Source organism: Balaenoptera acutorostrata, chromosome X (genome assembly GCF_949987535.1).
Source record: "Balaenoptera acutorostrata chromosome X, mBalAcu1.1, whole genome shotgun sequence".
Taxonomy (NCBI): domain Eukaryota; kingdom Metazoa; phylum Chordata; class Mammalia; order Artiodactyla; family Balaenopteridae; genus Balaenoptera; species Balaenoptera acutorostrata.
Window position 1 is genome coordinate 49,444,552 of NC_080085.1, and position 18,092 is coordinate 49,462,643.

The 18,092-nt window shown below is 47.2% G+C and overlaps 2 long non-coding RNA genes across 2 annotated transcripts; one reads left to right on the plus strand and one right to left on the minus strand.

Moving 5' to 3' along the window:
* Positions 1–1,136: 1,136 nt before the first annotated feature.
* LOC130706500 (uncharacterized) lies at positions 1,137–3,910 on the minus strand. Its single transcript, XR_009006733.1, has 4 exons — positions 3,815–3,910; positions 3,258–3,439; positions 2,071–2,181; positions 1,137–1,516 (listed from the first exon to the last, which is right to left on the minus strand). It is a non-coding gene; the product is annotated as an uncharacterized LOC130706500 (long non-coding RNA).
* Positions 3,911–5,202: 1,292 nt separating this feature from the next.
* LOC114236810 (uncharacterized) lies at positions 5,203–17,383 on the plus strand. Its single transcript, XR_003622666.2, has 3 exons — positions 5,203–5,284; positions 11,663–11,928; positions 16,649–17,383. It is a non-coding gene; the product is annotated as an uncharacterized LOC114236810 (long non-coding RNA).
* The last annotated feature ends 709 nt before the right edge of the window (positions 17,384–18,092 follow it).

Here is an 18,092-nt window from a genome sequence, read left to right on the forward strand (position 1 = left end):
TTATTTAAAGTGGGAGGATAAATCCAGACCCTGTTACTCCATCATGGCCAAAACCAATTCCTACTTCAGTCTTAATTAGCCCTTGAATGCTCTGTTCAGAGGATCAGTTATCTTCCTCATATGACGTGTGTGCGTGCTGTGATGAAGAGGTTGAGGGAAACTCCTGAGGTTCTGTCAGTGTAAAGATGTAACTGCTGTTGCTATCCTGACAATTGCCACTGTTGATGATGATGAGAAGGCATCATGTGTAAAGCATGTGGCAGCTGAGCACGATTTAAAGAGCACCTGCTATACTAGAGGCGGAAGAGAATGTTGTTTTACGTCAGGACACAGAGTCACAGAGTGCAGTGTGTGAATCCAGGCTTTGCCATGAACTAGTGGAGAGACCCTGGGCAAGCTGTCTAACTCTTTGATACCTCAGTCTCCTTGCCCATTGGTCTATTAGCAGAATCAGGGGTGAATGTGGCCTGTTGCAGCCACTCAAAGGAGGGAGTGCCAGGAAGGAGGTTGTGAAGGGTCAGCTGGGGCAAGGGGCAGAGGGTTCCTAGAACGTGGGGCCTCAGAATGCCTTGCCCGGCAGCAGGGAGAGGTGGGTTCAGCCTTGGACATGATCCTGCAGGTGACTAAGAGGTCTCTGGAGGACAAGACCCACAGGATGGATTCTCCAGCCCACAGGACATGCACAGAGAGGAGTGGTCACTGAGACTGAGAGTACTCCGAATATCTGGTCTTTCCTATTCATGTGGTGGGGACCACATTTCTTTCCGGGATTATGCAGGTGCGGTCTTGACTGGCTTTGACTGTCTTTCTGATATCAGTGGCTACTGCTGTCACTGATATTGATGTGGAATAAGGCACAGACAGGGGTAATGGGCCGGAGCTCTGTGACCAGACAGACCTGGGTATGAGTATGGTGTTTCCCCCTCTGGTGAGCTTGAGTAAGTTAGTGAGCTGATGCACAGTACATCAGTTTACTCATCTGTAAAATAGTGATTAATAATAATAACCACCTCCCAAGGATGTTAGAAGGAGATAACTGATGGTTAAAATAGAGCATCTCTGGAAACAATAATAATGACAAAAACATTAATAATACTGGCTAATATTTATCTCACATTTATTCTGTGCCAGGCCCTGCGAAAACTCTTATTGGGATCATCTCATTTACACTTCGTGAAAGCTTGTGAGGATTGATACTATTTCACAGTGGAGAAGACGGAGGAACAGGGAGAGAAAGGGAATGAACCAGTCACACAGCTGATATGAAGAGGACAAGCTGAGATCGACACTCAGGGAAATGTCAGAACCCAATGCCAGAACCAGTGCCAGTGTTCGGGCTAGGCCGTGGAGACATCTATTCCAGATGGGGCTCTGCTGGGGCTGAAAAGTGGAAGAAGGAATCAGAGTGGGCTGCTGTGGGCAGTGAGTACTGGGAAGATACACCGAGTGGACGAAGGGGTTGAAGGGCAGTGATGATGCCTACCGATGCGGGGGATTGCAGTGTCGACTGAGGACCCTAAGAACGGAGGAGAAAGAGGACTGTATGGGAATCAGAGGGAACATCCCTGGCTGAGAACAAGGACCCTTCTGGATGTTAATGTTAACTCCTGAATTTGTTCGTTCATTCATTCACTCATTCATTACTTCACAAACCATTTCCTGAGCTCCTGCTGTCTTCTAAAAGGGCTCCAAAAAGGAGCGCTCAGACTCAATCCTGCTCCCAGACATATTGTTCTACATGACTTACACAGAGTTAGATTGAACCACAATTTTTTTCACTTTAATTTCTATCATTTAAAAAAAAAAGCAGTATATGACAAAAACCCAGACCTCCAGCTTCTCTGGGAAAATCACAACCCCTGCCCATGCAGGGGTCTCATTCCTGCACAGAGATAGTAGGCGATAGCAGCATTGTGGATGCCCCTCAGACAGGGTGAGGGTCTGGGGTCTGCGCCAGCCCCATCTTCTCTATCGTACCCACACGCTGGCCTCTGTCTGGGTTCCCGCTCCCTGCACTGATGCCTGGAAATCCTCTCCAGGAAGTAAGCTGGGGGAAACTGTAGTGCTCACCTCATTTTCCCCCTTCTCTCAGGTATCAGCATCCTGCATGCCAGTTGTAGTGCTTCTGAAGACCGTCACTTCCAAATTTTTAGTTACTTAAAGTGGGAGGATAATCCAAACCTGTTAATTCAACATGGGCAGAACCAATTCCTAAGTCAGTCTTAATTAGTCCTTGAATGCTGTGTTCAGAGGATCGGTTATCTTCCTCATCTGACATGTGTGTGTGTCCTGTGATGAAGAGGTGGAGGGATGCTCCCAAGGAGTTTACATCAGTGTAACGATGTAACAACTGTTGCTATCCTGACAATTACCACTATTTATGATGCTGAGGAGGTTGTTGTGAGGGTCTGGGCTCTGTGCCAGCCCCATCTTCTCTATCGTACCCACACCGGAAGCAGGTTGGCAGGGAACATTTACCATACCCATGTGCTGCCCTTCCTTACCCTCACATGAGCTGCGTTCCCTAATGCACAATAACTGCCTGGCCCTGGGGCATGTAAGTTTGAGAACCCTGTTGCTGGAGACCCTCCAGATACCCTCACACACAAATGCTCTGTGGTACAGGTATTGTTTTCACCACATGACTTTGCTTTAGACAGAGTTATTCGAATAATACGTGAATAAGTGGCTGCTGTGAAAGATTCCATTAGTACATCAGTACATGGACTACACAGGTCATCACATTCCTCCACATTCTCTACTTCCTGGGCCAAACAGTGGGGCTAGTTATAGGTGCTTCCTTGTTCCTTTCAAAAATATTTCCCTGTATTTAAACCACACACACACACAAACACAGAGCAGGCCCCACTATGAGCATCTCCCATTTGCTTCCCCTCCCACCTAATATTAACAGCATGTCCTGAAGAAGATCCCTCTGATCAGTACACACTGGTCCCCTCATGCTGTTCCATGGCCAGTGTGTGCTCCATGGTATAACATGAACCCCTCACCGTTTGTTTACAATCCAACCATCATCGACTCTTAATGGACATAAAGAGGTTTTACACAATTGTTTGCTACTACCTTCCTTCTACACACAACTCTGTGAATGTGTATGTTGATTATACAGTTTTAAAGTGGAGCTGCTGGGTCCAAACTCAGTCATTCACCAATCATCCACTGAGCGCCTACTATGTGCTGGGCACTGGGGAGACTGGCCGTACTAGACAAAAAAAAAAGTCTCTACCCTCACCGACCTAGCATTGTAAGGATTTTTCACTTTGATACATGCTGCCACGATGCTGTCCATCAGTGGTGCAGGAGAAGTAAAGCTTGTTTATGGGCTCCTCACATCATTCTTGGGGCAAGCGCTCTGCGGCAGTGAACAGGATGCTTAGACCTTTGCTCCCTTCAAGATCTTCAGGGTCTGGCGATGAGACTGTACGTTTGGATGTGTTGGGGGGTAAGGAGGGGGGGAGAGAAGGGAAGGAACAGTTCACAAATAACGTGGTGGAGGGAGGTAGGAATGCTAGAGTCCACCACTTAGTTGTGTAGGAGGGACGCTGAGCCTGGTTAGAAATGCAAATTCTCGGGCCCCGCCAAGGACCCACTAAATCAGAAACTCGGGAATGGGGGGCAGCAATCAGTGTTTTAACAAGCCCTCCAGGTGACTGCGATGCATGCTAAAGTTTCACATTCACATTAGACCCACAGAATAAAGTGGGAAGATAGGACTGAAGTGAGAAACAGCACCCCCCCCCACCGCCCTGCGTATCACCTCCTGGGGGTGTCCGGGTCACCCCTTCGTTTCTACCTGGTCACATTCAGGTGGGGATGGCAACGGGGCGAGAGATTGGCTCCGGGATTGCAGGGCCGGAAAGCGTTCTGAGCGGTGATTGGTCGCCACGAGATTGCCGGAATAAGCTCTTCCGGTACGCAAAGCGGAGCCGGAAATCCCGCTATTCCCTCCCCCTCCCCCCGCAAGGCTGTAGCCGAGTTGGAGTTCAGGGCGAGAGCGTGTTCGTGTGCGCGTGGGCATTTTCAGAATGTACATTTTACTGAGTTGGACTACTCCAGAACTGGCTGTCCCGACAGGCATAGCTAGAAAGGGCGAGGATTCCGCTAGGGTACATGTACGGGGTAACAGAACGGTGACAGAGCCCATGGTCTTTATCTCATGTAGTCAGTGTCTTTGGGACCCCTGGGAGATGTCCCCTTTCCTAACGGAACCGAAGGCACGGTTGTCCTTTCCACCGATTACAGTCAAGGACAGAGGCCTGCCCCTCACCAGGCCTTCTGATCCCAGTCTGGAGCTTTATCCCTCCTGCCCGTTGGGGGGCTGTGGCTGGCTTGCCCCACTAGGCCTATTCTGTATTACCCAGGGAGGCACAAGCAATCACAAGGCCCAGCACAGAGAAAACTTCTTGTAATGCTCCCTGTTATAGTGGTGTCACTGCAGGGAGGTAACTTTCCACGTAGGAAGACTTTTTCCCAGATCCAAGACTCCAGAGAATTGCGAGGGTTTCATCCTAACTGTGCCCTCCCTCCCTTTGGGAACCCGCCAGCAATGGTCCGCGGGCATCTACATCCGCTGTTCCCCGATCCCACCACCAAGGGGCGCGCGAGATGAAACGGTTCTGTCGTGGAACGTACCACTGAGGGGCAGAGGGAAGACCTTCGAGTCGGGAAGGAACCATTGGGGAGGGGGCGTCCGTTCTGGAATAATCCACTGAGCGCTGTGACAACACTGAGGGTCCCCTTACACCACGTCGGGCATCAACCATGGGTCCCAGCGGAGGCACTCAGGGCGCCGCTGGGTCCATCCCCATTGTAAACACTCCATCTTCCCAGCACATTCGAGGGTGATTGGACACCTGGTCTCAGCCTGCAGCCTTCTTTTCTATCTACTCCAGGTTCACCCCTTCGTTTCTGCATGGTCACATCCAGGTGGGGACAGCAACGGAGCCAGAGATTGGCTCCGGGATGCGTGTGGGGGGCGGGGTCGAAATCGAGAAAGCGTTCTGGGCGGTGATTGGTCGCCGCGAGATTGCCGGAATAAACTCTTCCGGGGCGTCAAGCGGCGCCGGAAATCCCGCTATTCCTGCCCCTCCCTCCTCACCTGCCCACTTCCCATTGGCTGTCTGTCTGGGACAGGCACAGTGGTCGCCGAGTTGGCGCTCAGGGTGAAAGGTGTGCGTGTGCGTGTGCGTGTGCGTGTGTGCGCGCGGGCATTTTCAGAGTCTACATTTTTCTCCGAGTTTGACTACTCCAAGACTGGCTATCCGTAAGGGGCTGATTAGCTGCCCGGGTCGGTGGCGAGGTTCGGCGCAGTCGCTGGCTGTGCAGGGTGACGATGGTGGTGTCTTTCCGCGAGCTCTTACAGTCTTGTTTAGCCTTCACTCAGTCTGGGGCGTGTGGTACCGCAGGGTCAGTCGCGCAGATTCATATAATTAAGCCCAAGGAGAGGTCACTAAACTTTTTTGGTGTCTCTCCCTGGGAAGTAACATGAGTCGTGCAGTTTGGAGATGTGTACCGCTACGTCTGACATGCCAGGTGCTGTTTGAGTACATTTGACGTCTCTGAGCATTTGGGGGAGATTTTGGTGAATGCGATATTTTATCTGAGTGGATTTTGTGAGCCATGGTACAAAGTCTGTAGGGCTTTGTGTCCTTGTAGACCTGGGTGTGCATTTTCTGAGCTTTTGGGCATTAGAGTCACTGGGTGTTAGACCCTAATGTAGAAGTCTGAACCCCAGAGTGTGAGGCCTCTGAACTGTTGTGATTCTGGGTCCCAAGGTGTGATGTCTCTGAGCTGCTTTAGGAAGGGGTTTGTCTAAAGGTGTAAAGCATCTGAGCTGTTTGGGGTCTGTGTGTCAGTAGTAAAATCTCTTACCATTTTGGCTGTGAGGTCTCTGTCCAGGAACTGAGGGAGTTGGAAACCCGGCAGATATGATTCCGAAGCCTGGAACCCGACGTGCTGATGGTGCGTTGTTGAGGGTGTCACTTGTCTCCTGGAGTCTCAGTACGTATCATAATTAATAAAATGGGGCCAGTGCCCACCTTGGAGGGTACCTGTGCATGTTAGCAGTGTGTGTAAAGGGCCTGGCTCCCAGCTATGGTTCAGAAAATGTTTTCTGAGCACTTGCCATGTACCTGAGTACTATTCGAGGAGTTTGTGACAGGACAAAACTGGCAAAGTCTCTCATTTCATAGAGTTGGTCAATAAATAAATCAAGGGTGGCAGGTGCTATGTATGAAGAAAGATAGGGCTGGATCAGGGGAAAGGGTATGTGGAGATGATGTTATTATTTCATTCAAGGTAATCAGGGAAAGTCTCCCTGAAGGATGACGAATGAGCAGAGACCTGGAGGAAGTGAGGGAGCACGCCATGGGATTACCTGAAGGAAGAGCATTCCAGGCAGAAGGAACAGCAGGTGCCACGGTCCTGGCGGGGCCGTCTACTTGGCGTGCTCCTGGATATCAAGCAGTCCTGTGATGCACTGGGTTTGGCACGTCGCACTCATTGAAAGGTGTCCGGTGCTGCTCTCTGTTTGTCCCACAATCTGTGGTCATCCCCATTTCACAGATGAAGGACCCGAGGCTCCAAGATGTGCCCTGCACCTTCTCTCCTGCTTACACCTGAAATTACTGAAGAGGGGTGAAACCTTCTAGTCCATCATGAGAGACAGAGGGCTTGAGTGTAAGAGCTGCGGGGAGGACACCATCCACACTGAATGTCAGCCAGCCAGCGGAGATCAGTGATAATATGGGAATCATGCCCCTCATAACATTGCTACTCTTGATGGAGGGCAGGACTTAAGAATGAGAAAGGAACTGGGGCAAAGGAGAGAGGCAGGAAGGGGAAGCTGGCGGACAGTGCGAAAAAAACCCACTGGCTTCATCATATTGCTTGGATTTGGCCCAGTTCACCTTGATTAACTGATTGTACTAAGATATATTCACTTTTCCCCTGTCCCTACCCTTTCTTTCCCTTCCCTGCTCTTCTCTTTTGTGCCTGAGCAGTTCAGTCCTAAAGCCATTAGGTGTTGCTGGGCAAGGCAAGTATATGCGCGTAGGGGCATCCCAATTTGGGAGGTCAGAGCCCAAGGCGGTAAGGAGGATGTCCCTGGGGGTTCTGTGGGGAGGAGGCTAACTGGCTCAGGGATTCAGGCTTGAGTGAGGTGTGGAAGTCAAGGGCAGGGGATGGTTCAGCATAGCACGTGGGGAGGACCTCTTTGTGGAGGAGGGATGGCTTATATGCATTGGGATTTGTCAACTCAGTAAATATATAAGGATGGTGGGAGCCACGTCTGTCACTTCTGGAAGAGGGAATTTCCATTATGGAAAGGAGGTAAACTGGAACAACTTCTGAGGAGTTCTACTGGAACTAGAGGTCTCCGTGAGAACTCCTGGTTTTCAATAGATATGTGTGCATATGTGGATAGACTGATATAGAAATATGGAAATATATGTGTGTGTGTGTGTGTGATTGTGTTCACACATATATTCCAAACTTCCTGAAAACAGCAACATCCCAATGACAATAAGTACACCTACCGCTAGATCCTAGCTTCTGAATACCATTCTCCACTAAATGATGGGTTCCCAGGCTGAGGAGAGAGAGGATTAATGAGCCAGGCTCAACTTGTCATGTCAGTAATAAGGGAAAGTTAAAGAATGGTGGGGAGATGTCAGGGGGACACAGAATATAGCTGGAGGGCTCTCCCACTGGAAAAACTGGGGACTCTTTTATCTTTTCCAGCTTCTTTGAGGTATTATTGACATATAGCATGTAAGTGTAAGGTGCACAGTGTGATGATTTGATACACGTAGATAGGGCAAAACGATTACCACAATAAGGTTAGTTAGCACTCTATCCCCTCACAGAATTACCTTTTTAAAAATTGTGGTGATAACATTTCAGATCTACCCTCTTAGCTTTCAATATATGATACAGTTTTGTTCATTATACTCAGCATGCTGTACATTAGATCCCCATAACTTATTCATCTTATAGCTGGAAGTTTGTACCGTTTGACCAACATTTCCCCCAGCCCCTGGCAACCACCATTCTAAACTCTGTTCCTGTGAGTTTGACTTTTTTAGATTCTACATATAAGTAGAACATACAATATGTCTTTCTCTCTTTCACTTACTTCACTTAGCATAAAGCCTTCCAGGTCCATTCATGTTGTTGCGAAAGGCAGGATTTTCTTCGTTTTTGTGGCTGAATAATATTCCGTTGTATATGTCACCACATTTTCTATGTCCATTCCTCCCCTCCATGGCCACTTAGTTGCTTACATATCTTGGTTGAAGCTGCATTGTAAATTGTAACGTTGGTGTTAGTCCTCCAACTTTGTTTTTCAAAATTATTTGGCTATTCTAGTTCCTTTGCCTTACCCCAGAAATTTTACCATCAGTTAGTCTATATGTACAAAAAAATCCTTGCCTGGATTTGTGATTGGAATTGTATGAAATTGATGGATCTATCTGGGGACTGTTGACATCCTAATTATATTGAATTTCTCAACACATGAACGCAGTATGTGTCTCCATTTTGATAGGTCTTCTTATATTTCTTTCCTCAGCATTTTGTAGTTTTGAGCATACAGATCCCGCTTATGTTTCGCTAGGTTTTGGGGGAAAGCTATTATAAATGGTATGCACAGGGGGCTTCCCTGGTGGCGCAGTGGTTGAGAGTCTGCCTGCTAATGCAGGGGACGCGGGTTCGAGCCCTGGCCTGGGAGGATCCCACGTGCCGCGGAGCGGCTGGGCCCGTGAGCCATAACTGCTGAGCCTGCGCGTCTGGAGCCTGTGCTCCGCAACGAGAGAGGCCCGCGCATCGCGATGAAGAGTGGCCCCCGCTTGCCACAACTGGAGAAAGCCCTCGCACAGAAACGAAGACCCAACACAGCCAAAATCAATCAATCAATCAATCAATCAAACATACGCATCTGATTCAAGATCCTCATAAAAAAATAATAATAATAAAAAATAAATAAATAAATAAATAAATAAATACTTAGGAATTAAAAAAAAATGGTATGCACAAGTCTTTTTTTTTTTTTTAATTTCCTAATTGTTCATTGCTAGTACAGGCAAATATGCCTGATTTTTTTTGTGTTGAGCTTGTATCCTGCGACATTGTTAAACTCCCTTCTTAGTTATAGGAGTTTTTGTTAATAGATTTCATGGGATTTTCTAGGTAGATAATCATGTCATCGGTGGGTGGGAGCAGTTTGATTTCCTCCTTCCCAATCTCTAAACCATTTATTCCTTTTTCTTTTCTTACTGGAGTGGCTAGGACTTCCAGTACAATGTTGACTTATAGCAGGAGTAAGACTGGCTATCCTCCTGGCCTGGTTCCTGATCTTAGGGAGAAAGCGTTTAGTCTTTCTCCATCAAGTAGGATGGAGGGGCAGGTATTTTTGGAGATGCTCCGTATCAGGTTAAGAAAGCTCCCTTCTCCTCCTGGTTAGCTGAATGTTTTTCATCATGAACGACTGTTGAATTTTGTCAGATACTTTTTCTGCGTCAACAGGTAACGATCATGTGGTTCTTTATCTTTGGTATGCTACTATGGTGGCTTGATTGATTGATTTTTTTAATGCTGCACCAGCTTTGCAGTTCGGGGATAAATGTCACTTGGTCATGGTGTATTATTCTTTTTATATATTGAATTTGATTTGCTACTACTGTCTTTGTTTGACTTTGGTATCAGGGTAATGCTAATCTGAAAAAATAATTCAACAAGTGTTCCCTCTCTTCTGTTTCCTTGAAGAGATTGCGTAGAATTGCTGTTATTGCTTCTTAAATGTTTGGTAGGATTTTCCAGGGATACCATCTGGCCCTGGAGATGCCTTTTCTGTAAGTTTTTCAACTACAGACTCGATTTTAAAAATAGGTGATCTGTTTCTTTTCGGCTGAGCTTTGATAGTGTGTTCCATTTCGCCTAAATTGCCAAAAGTAGTTATGTAGAATTATTCATAGACTCCTTTTAATTTCTGTGGGATCTGTAACCTGTTTCATTCCTGATGTTGGTAAGTTGTGTCTTCAGTTATCTTGCCTTTTTTTTTTTTTTTTTTGTCTGTCTGGGTAGAAGTTTATTCATTTGTATTGACCTTTTGAAAGAACCAGCTTTGGGTTTCGTTGATTAACTCTATTCTTTTTCTGATAACTGTTCCAATCTCTATTTCCCTTATTTGCTTGCTTTGAATTTATTTGGATTTTCTTTTTCTAGTTTCTTAAGGTGGAAGCTTTCATTATTGATTTGGGTTCTTTTTTCTTTCTAATACAAGTATTTGATGCTGTACATTTACGGCTAAGCACTGCTGTACCTGCATCCTGCAGATTTTGTTAGGTTGTTTTTTCATTTTCATTTTGTTTAAATTAATTTGTAACTTTCCTTGATCCTTGCTCTTTGGCCCATGGATTACTTAGAAGTATGTGATTTAATTTCCTTGTGTTTGTAGATTTTCCTCCTAACTTTGGCTTACTTATTGCGGGTTTCTCTCTTTTGGTCAGATAACATTCTTTGTATGATTGCAATTATCTTGCAATTGGTCATATTTCTTTTATGACCCAGGATATAGTCTACCTTGGTGAAACTTCCATATGCACTTGAAAAGAATGTGGTATATTCGGCTGTTGTTATGTGGAGGGTTCTATACCTGTGAGAACATTCGGTTCACCCATGCATTCTAATTTGCTTTCTCTCCGTTCTGTGTATTACTGAGATTGTTGAAGTCTCCAGCTGTTCTTGTAGATTTGTTTGTTTCAGTTCTTCCAGTTCTGACTTTGTCGTGTATTTTGAAGCTTTGCTGTTGAGTACTGTGCAGAATAGAGTTAACATAGCAGGCCTGGGACTATAATCCTTAGAAGGGCTGGCTTGTGGGCCCTCACGTCGCGTCTGAGAACTTGGATTTCAAGAGGTTTCCCACCGTTGCCTCCTTCAGAAGTGTAGGTTACTCCTCCATCTGTCCAAACAGTATGTTTTATGCTAAACACCTGCTTTCCTCCTGGGAACCTGAAATCTTGATATGTGCTAGGCCCCGGGTTTCTCAGGAGCTTCCCTGGTGGACAGCATTTCACGCGCGTTGTCATGACCCGTTGCCGGAGGGACAAATTGCGTGATTCTACTAGGAAAGGACTCTTGGAAGCTTGCGCTGGTTTCCTCCGGATGTTGCCCAGTGCACCTCTCCCCCTGGATGATTTGGCTTTGTATCCTTTTGCTGCAGTAAATCTTAGCCATGAGGATGACTATGTGCTAGGTCCTTGGAGTCCTCCTAGGAACTCATCAAAAGCAAGGGTGGTCTTGGGGCATCTGAAACAGTGGTGGCAGCTGTGGATTCACTAGCGAGACTGTGACTCGCTGAAATACGGTGTAAGCCTTGTTTGAGTAAAGGGAGGATGAAGCAGTAGGGATGACGATCCTTTTGTGCTTGGTGACTGTGGATGTACCCGTGCTATGAAACAGCAGCTGAGCCACTGACTGTTGTGATAGGTGTTACTTACAGAATTTGAAAACAAAAGATCCAGATCCAGGAGAGTTAGCGCACTGCATCCTCGGCTGCTTCTGCTCTGCTGCCCGATGTTGGGGGTGGGGTGGGGCGGGGAGAGTGCAGGCAGCTCCTGACTTTGGTGTTTGTTATTTCCTCCAGGCCTGGGGCAAAAGGATGCGAACCTTACAAAAGGTGGAGTCTGGGTCGGCCAAAAAATGTTGAAAGTTTGACTTGCTCTCTCCTACAAGCGGAAGAAAGCAAATAAAATCAGGTTCTGGGCTGGAGAAAGCTTCAGATAAACTAGAGGCAAGAAGGGGAAAAAGCTCTGCAGGCTTTTCTTCAACTTGGCGGCGGCTGCTGCTGCTGCAGCCCCAGCCCCTCCCGGCACTCGCGCCTGAGCTCCCCGGCCGCTGTGCGGTACCCTGGTGAGTGTCAGTTTACTGCTAGGGGTTTGAGTAAAGCGTCCCTGAGAGAGGGAAAAGGGGGAATTTTAAAAATGGCTTTGTACGTTGTGGCTGTTGCATCCGGATGTTTGAGACAACTGAGACGAGACATATGAGGCATATGACTCTTCAGTGCAAGAGAATGAGCTTTTCCAGCCTCCTCACGGGATCAGTGAGAGAGACAAAAGGACAGGAGGTTGTGTCAACCCATTTTGAAAATTCTTTAACATTCAGGATTTTGTCCTGGCCAGTTGCGAAACATAATGTCTTTACAGTTAGATTATAAAACATGTTTTGCTATGAAAGTACTTTTGCGTTTCTTGCCTACAGCCCTTCCATACAAAAGGCTTGGGGGACATTAGGAGATAATTAAAGAAATGTAAAGTTTTGATTTCAGGATTGTACACAGTGATTGTATAACAATGGAGAACACACCACCCCTGGCACCTGGCGGGGAAGCGTAGCGAGGGAGCGAGGGCATTAATGATCTTGTCTGTCCAAACTGTTCCTGGGAATTTTCTATGTTTCCTGAAGGAATACTCCCCGTGCAGCCTTCAGAGCTGCTGTGAGCACTTTTTTTTTTTGAATTTTATTTTATTTATTTTTTTATACAGCAGGTTCTTATTAGTTATCTATTTTATACATATTAGTGTCTATATGTCAATCCCAATCCAGTGAGCACTTTGAATGCAAACTGTCTGCTGAGGCTCCAGTCACACCTGAGGGAGCTCTGACTGTGGGACCGCGGGAGGGGCCCCAGCCCCTGGACGTTGCATGCAGAGCACCTCCAGATGTCACCCACCCTCGGAAAGAGGATGCGCTGGGGTCCTGGACAGACAGAACTGTTTGGAACGGGCTGCCTCCAGGCAGTGCCTCTGAAACTAAGACCTCCCTCCGATGGATTATTCAAACTGGACAGGGAGTCCTAGGGGGGCAGGTTCCTGGGTGGGAGGCCACACTGGGGCCCCAGGGAGCTGTCCTGCCTGCCTGATGTATGTCCTGCTCGGGGCAACCTAGCAGTCGTGAACCCTTTGTTTCTAGGGATACATGTATGCCTCGGAATTACCCTCCTTGTGTGTGAGCCCTGAATATCCCTACACGGCCTCAGCCTGGACGAGTAGTGACCAGAGTATGCTGTGCCTGAATTGGTGCCTCAGGTGCCTCAGCTACAAAAGGTTCATACAGAAAACTAAGCCGTAAGGTTCCTGGCTTTCTAAGTTAGACCTTCATGGTTAATGACATCTGTATTTAAATGGCTGAGCCCTGGAACCCTAAGGGATGTAACTGACGTCAGTACTGCAGTGTAGGCTGGTGTCAGTGTGCTGCCTGGGTCCTAAGACCTGTGGCATTCCCCTCCCTCCCTCTGCAGACTGACATCCTTCTCGCTCGTCATTAAGACACTGGGTCCAGTCCTTCACCCGTTAACGTCAGCTCCACAAGTGTGGACTGACTTTCTACCGTGTGTCAGGTCCTCTGCCCCGAGGACACCAGGATGAACGGGGTGTGTTTCCAGCCTTCTGAGAAGGAGTTAAAAGTCTGGTGAGGGAGACAGACGTGGAAACAAAACCTCAGTGCCTCAAAGACAATGGGCTTATCTGGCTTTGTTCAGCAACTCATGGCAGATCACACTATGAACATTTCCCACGTAATTTTTCCCGTCCATTGACAGCATATCCTGAAGATCCGTCTAGTCAGCACAGTTGGATTCCCCTCATTCCTCTAGGCGTGTGCAACCTCAGCTATCAAGCGATACTGGTGTGTTGCGTCAAGCTCAAAGCCAGTAACAGAATGGCCTTCAGTATGTGTTCTCTAAAACACTCAAGGATTCTTTGTAAGTTTCCAGAGAAAGCAGCATTCAAGCTTCCCTTAATTCACAGGGAAATTACAGTTATGGAAAATCCACTTTATTTAACTCTCTGCTAGAAAGTGTTTGCCTCCCTGTAACCCTCAGCCCACAGATGCCGGTAGCTCCTCCCAAGCATTTCAACACCCAAACCTACCCTCGGAAACTTCGTGTCAGCTTCCACTTACTTACCAGATGCATCACTGTGGTAGTAAACCACATAACATACTGGTTATCAACCACAAGAATAGGATTTTATGAAGGTATCCCCAGACCTCTTATTCACATCCAAAGGATAGGAATGTTATGGTCCATGTCAGGGTCTGGTCTGGGGAAATAGCATGGCAGCATGGAGTAGGACACAGGACTCCCCAGGAAGGATTCCAGGCACCTTCCTCGTCTGTCTGGCTTTCTGTGACAAGATAACGGTTCAGGGACAGATGGGGTGTGAGGTAAGGCTTCGTTTCCAAGGTCAATCACTGCCGTAGGCATCAACGTTTAGGATGGTTCTGTGGTCGTCATGGCTCTTGGCTCCCGGGTCTGGGGTCCTTCTCAGAGAGGACGAGCCCTCTCCAGGCTAGGTCACCAGAGTCACGGGCCAGGCGAGGACTTTAAGCTACTAGGGAAGGCTGTCTGCTTTGGCACGGCAGATGAGGTCAGAGGAGGACAGCTGAGAGGAGAAGAGGGGAGAAGATCTCCTCAGGTCAGGGGCAGGTGTCTGATGGGTGAAGGGAAGACATTTTTCCTAAATTCTGGTTGCTCTGGGCTTGTGTGGCATGGAGGGGGTGAGGGTGCAAGAGAGAAGCAGAGGCTGACTGGAGGTGGGGAGAATAGGTCATATAACCTCATATTGTCTGTGTCCCATGGCCCCCGAGAAAAGCCCAGGCCATGTGGGATCTCAAAGGTCATCTCCTCTCACCACCTCCACCCACTGGCCATGAAGAGAATGGATCTGAGATAAACTGAAGCCTCAGAGAGACAGGCCAGTGGGGTGGTGATGTCTTCTCAGAAGATCCACTGCCCTGCCCTTGGTTTGACTCTCACGCTGTGTCCTTTGCCTTCTGTCTCCTGTGCTCTCAGGTTGGTCTTCCCAACTGTGTGTTTGTCCCGGGAAGAGTCAGTACATTGGAGACAGTCTCACTACCAAAGGAGTTTAATAAAGTTCCTGAGAGTTTCCCAGGCAGAGTGAAAAATCAAAGATTCGAGGGCACCGTTGTAGCCACACTAAATGAGATTCACTGAGTGCGGATCATGGAATCTGCACTTTTTGTTTGTTTGTTTTTTCATAATTCCTCAGTCCTGATTGACATGGACAACTTGTCTGGGCACTACCAGAGCAGAGGAACGGTCTTATTTTCCCTACTGCCAGGTTTCTCTCTCCATCGGGAGCGTGTGGAGGTGACAGAGGTTTGCTGCCTTCTCTGATGCACAAACCCAAGACCTTCAGGCTAGGAGGCTGACATGCTGTCTGCTGTTCTAAGAAGGCTCTCAGATCATTGTTTCCACAAAACATCCTGATTCCAATCCTGTCAAGCCTCCATCTAAAAGATTTCTGAAGAAACCAGATTTCTATGTAGTGTGCAGCTCCATGCTGTAAGGTCAATTTGTGTTATGTGTTAGCTGCTTTTCTACATATTTTGCAGTAGCCATATTGGATCTTGCCCTTGACTGAGTAAATACAGAACACACTGGGTTTTCCACAATGCCTCCACAGACCTGTGGCTCCAGCCCTTATGCTGGGTGACCCTGAGCAGGCCACTTAGCGTCTCTGTGCCTCAATTCTTCCGTCAGTAACGTGGAAACACTAGTTAGGAGTAAATGTAACTACTTCTTGGGGCAGTTTAGAGCACTGACCGTGTTAAGACTTGGGAAGTTGTCAGGACAGTGCTCGGCATGTGACAAGTTCCTGGTGAATTCTAGCTGTTGCCATTACTGTTGTTAATATTGTTACCGTTCCCACATTTCCCTGGAGAGTGTTCCAGGGAGACAATGTCAAGACCACCTTTGACTCACCACATGGACTTTGCACTATCACTTCAGCCCCTCAGGGACTCAAGAACTGAATGTATGGGGCATGGGTGTGGGTATATTTATTTTTTTTAGCATAATGAGTATTTAACTCTCCTTATGGGGATATTGTGAAGCCTAAATGCAATGCTGGGGTTTCATCAGGCGCTCGTATGGAAAAGTTTAGTGCCTATTCTCTAGGAAATTAGAAGTCTAATGACCTCTTCGTATGATTTGTATAATGACGGGAAAGTAAGTGATCGCTGGACGATTGTAGAACATGAGTATATACATTTTCAAAAGCATTCCAGAGGGAAATTTAAAGGCCCAAGAACCTCATCATATAGCCCTTCTGGGGGGCCATTATTTTTATCAAGTCTAATTCTCCTGTATCAAATTCTGAATATCTGAATCTGATGAAGATACAAAAGTATTAATACTCAAACTTTCATCAGTAGGACTTTATTTCTTGTGTAGTTTTCACATTGCCGGTTTTATGGTGTTTCTTATTTCTTCCACTAATATTCACGTTTTTTTAACCAAAGGGTGATGGTATGAATATTTTCTGAGTTACATCCTGAGGAGATGGTAAACAGTGTTTTTGGATAGAGAGTCTGAGGGAGGGGGCAAGGGGGAGAGAGAGTGCAGCGGCACTGGGGGAGGAGAAAGCATGGGGGCAGGGAGAGAGGGATATGGCTACAAGCAGAAACCGAAGTGAAGAGACACAAGAATAAAAGCTCACCCTTCTGGACCATGTTTAGCTCTCTATGTGTATAAGTATAATAAGGTCTCTGAGTACTCACAGCAACATTATGAGGTAAGCATTTTTAACGTTATCGTCCCTTTTTGCAGATGAGGAAGCTTGAGACACATAGAGGTTAACGGGTGAAGGATCTTGCCCAAAGTCACCTGGCCGGCAAGAGCTGAGTCAAATTGCTACCCAGGCCTGAAAGAAACAGAGAGGTGTGGTATCTGACCCCCGAATCTGGAATACACTGCAGTGCCCAGCGTCCTCTGGATCAAAAGGCAAGTGAGCATGTCCATCGGCATGAATCAGATTACCAGGGATCTGTGTATGGATTGAACATGATGTCTCCAAAGTGCATGAAAGACCACGGGGTGTCGTGTCAATATGCACACGTCACAGAGAACAGTTCCTGGTCCATATCAAGCTCTATACATGTGTTTGCTCCTACCGACGTCAGTATCAGCATCCTCATCCTCATCATTACGGGAAGTAGCATAACCGTACTATAATGATAAACAGAACAACAGATACAAAAGTATGAAGACATTACCTCCCCCCATGTCCTAATTTTTAAAACTGCAGAGAAAAAGAACTGGAAGGCAGTAGACCACGTATTAAGTGTTTTTCTCTTGAGTGTGAAATTCTAGATAATGCCCAAATAACCTTTTAATGTGCTGTATCTTCATTGTTACATAGCCAGTTTTTCTATTATAATTTTAAAATAGTTTTTCTGAAGACCTGTTCTCTCAGGTATCTTGACGTTTCAGGATTAAAAAAAAATTGTTTTGGTATCCTTGCAAAGTGAAAACCCAGTCAGCACACTTAAGTGAGGAGTATGATCTTTGGTACAGTGGTGGGGGTGGGGGGGTGGGGGGAGCAGAGAGGTCCTGATGGAAGGTTAGCTAAGTCTGCAAGCGTTGTGAAAAAGGCCATGGACGATATAAGCCCAAACCAAACAACAGCTCACAGGTCCCTAGGAAGAGGCTGGTGTTCTATCCACATAAGTGTCTGTACTAGGACTTCTTAGACCTTTGCTCTTTTGGCTTCCGTGGCGCAGTGGGGCAGCGTGTGGCGCTTATAACGCAGTCCTGCTTTGACCCAGGCTGTGGATGAGAGTCGCAGCCTCCCCTGCAGCACCGCCCCTTTTGTGGGCCAACTGGAGCACTTTTCTTGATGCCTGGGAGCCTCCAGATTCAGAAGGGAAGGGAGACAGAAAATACATAGCTCAGTAGGTAGATCCGACCCTCCCAGATAGAGCTGTGCACAGCAAGTGAGATGCAGGTGCAGCTTGGTGCAGTAACCCGTTGGGAATTAGCAGAGTTGGATTGGGTGACTCAGGGAAGAAATGTGGACGTGAATGCAAAGGGGAGAAACCACATTAAGAGGGGTAAACAGCTATAATTCCCATTTCTGTAACAGGGTAGGGTACTCCATTATTGTTGGGAGAAGGCTTCCTGGTCTGAGCTCTGGGAGGGCGTCACGGCACTTTAGTGATGAGCATCCTGAGGAACCGCCATCAACCCTAACCAGGGGGCGCTGAGTGTCTGA